Raw genomic sequence first — 2,876 nt, 5'->3', positions numbered from 1 at the left:
GAAGGTGCACTCATCTGGGCATGAGGTAAAGTTATTATACCAACATCATGTGGAGGTTTTCAAGTCAGAATTTGCACAAAGTCCATAAATATACCAGAAGCATGGAGTTTTATGAGTGAATTAGTCTATGTCCCTTACTTTGTTAGACCATACACAAGATATTTTCTTCAGGAAATGCACAGAGTCCAATGCTATAACATTGCCAGGTGGTGGCTTTTAGTGAAAAAAGCATAAAAGTGTCCAAAAAACATGCTCTTTAGCTCGGGTACATCCCCAGGATCAAGAAAAATTGTCAGTTTTTTTTTCTATCTTGCTTAGAAATAGGTGTAAATTGACTCTGAAGTGTCAGATCAGTAAATGAACAAAGTCCTTAAATATACCAGTAGCATGAAGTATTTGTTGGAAATTAGTCTATTTCCCTTCCTGAATTATACCATACGCAAGATATTTTCTTCAGAAAATGCACAGAGTCCCATATTCTGTTAAAATTGCACTATGTCCATAAATATACCAGCAGCACGAAGTTTTCAAGTGGAAAATATTCTATGTCGCTTCATTTGGTATACCATAGGCGTCAGTTTTCGGCGAAAATAATTCTATGTCGATAAAAATGTTATACCATACGTATGATTTTGTGTTCAAAAATCGCACTATGTTCCAATTTTGACCAAGGGGTGGATCATCCAGAGGCCTCGATCCTCTGACAGTGCCCGCCGAATGTGCACCCAGACGGACATGCATCTCATTCCCCCTGTCTGGATGATTTTATGAATGGGTGATATGCAAACACCTACCATCAGGTATATAGGGGAGAGGGTCTTCTGAAAGCCACATATATGGTATACCATAAATGAAGACAAGGATTATGGCGCACGCTTTGCCCGACCAAAGGTCACTCCCTGGGCATTTTAGAGGATTTGACAGGCCTCTTTATGGATCTCACAAACGATCCATGCATGGAATTTTGCACACTTTATCCGAATAAAGTGCACTTTTGGGCTTATGAGAGTAGGTTGGTATGCCTCTCTCTGGATGTGAGGAAGGATCCAGGAATAAAGGCATGTAATGTCACACACTTTATCCGATTAAAGTGTACATTTGGGCTTATGATAAAGCATGAGGGCCCTATGTATGGATGTCGGAAAGGTTCCAGGCTTAAAGGCATGTAATGCCACACACTTTATCCGTTTAAAGTGCACATTTGGGCTTATGATAAAGCATGAGGGCCCTATGTATGGATGTCGGAAAGGTTCCAGGCTTAAAGGCATGTAATGCCACACACTTTATCCATTTAAAGTGCACATTTGGGCTTATGATTAAGCATGAGGGCCCTATGTATGGATGTCGGAAAGGTTCCAGGCTTAAAGGCATGTAATGCCACACACTTTATCCATTTAAAGTGCACATTTGGGCTTATGATAAAGCATGAGGGCCCTATGTGTGGATGTCGGAAAGGTTCCAGGCTTAAAGGCATGTAATGCCACACACTTTATCCGTTTAAAGTGCACATTTGGGCTTATGAATAATGATGAGGGCCCTATGTGTGGATGTCGGAAAGGTTCCAGGCTTAAAGGCATGTAATGCCACACACTTTATCCATTTAAAGTGCACATTTGGGCTTATGAATAATGATGAGGGCCCTATGTGTGGATGTCGGAAAGGTTCCAGGCTTAAAGGCATGTAATGCCACACACTTTATCCGATTAAAGTGCACATTTGGGCTTATGATTAAGCATGAGGGCCCTATGTGTGGATGTCAGAAATGCTCCATGCATGAAAGCATGTAATGTCACACACTTTATCCGAGTAAGAGGCTCCCTCTGAGCAAAGTAGGGGGGGAGTGAGGCCCCCCCCGGAGGTCTGAAAAGATCCAGGCCTTTAAATGACACGGGCTGTGCCCGAGCAAAGTGCCCACGCTGGGCAAGGGTGGAGGCGTGATGCTCCCCCTTATGGAGGTCGTCCTACCTCCATCCTCACGTAATGTATTTCGACCTGTGCGTATCCGGAGGGTGCTATGCGCAAGCCCGGAAGATGCTGGTTTCGGCTGGCCTTACCGGATCCAATGGCATAGTACCTAGGTGCGCTCTAAGGCCGTAAACCCCCCCCATGTGTTTGAGAATGGTAGGTGTTATACCATTGCCACGAACCACTTATTGAATCAGCCATGCCCTTTCGGCAATCGAGTCTCAGAGGTGTGTCCGAGGGAAGATTTGCCTTGGCGGGCATGGCTGTCTGGCATCTCCCCGACCCTGGAGGAATGCGCTAACGGTGTAATGCAAACACCTACCAGCAGGTATATAGGGGAGCATGCTTTCTGAGCCTTATATGATTGTACCATAATAAGGATCAGAAGAAAGGCAGTGCGTTAAGGTGAACTAGCCCGACTCTAATGCACCTTGACGGCTTAAGGGGAGGGATAAGTGACCCCTGCTGATGGAGGTCAAAGACATCCGTGTCTTTCAGGCCTTCGAACCACTGCTTGCGCCCGACCGAAATGCCACTGCTGGGCATGGGTGTAAGAGTGGTGACCCCCCTTATGGAGGTCTGTCCAACCTCCAGCCTGCATGCTCCACCTCGGCCTGTGCGTATCCGGAGGGTGCTGTGCGCAAGCCCGGAAGATGCTGGTTTCGGCTGGCCTTACCGGATCCAATGGCACAGTACCTAGGTGCGCTCTAAGACCGTTATCCGAACCCAAGTCCGCCAGGGGTTTTTCAGTTATACCAGTAGCATCGACCATCACTTTGATCAGCCAGGCCTTTTCGGGGGTCGAGCGTCCGAGGTGTGTCCGAGGGAAGATTTGCCTTGGCGGGCATGGCTGGCGAGTACCTCCCCGGCCGTGGAGGAAAACGCATACGGTGCATTGCAAACACCTACCA

Source organism: Brachyhypopomus gauderio, unplaced genomic scaffold (genome assembly GCF_052324685.1).
Source record: "Brachyhypopomus gauderio isolate BG-103 unplaced genomic scaffold, BGAUD_0.2 sc226, whole genome shotgun sequence".
NCBI lineage: Eukaryota > Metazoa > Chordata > Actinopteri > Gymnotiformes > Hypopomidae > Brachyhypopomus > Brachyhypopomus gauderio.
This window is presented reverse-complemented; position numbering follows the sequence as displayed.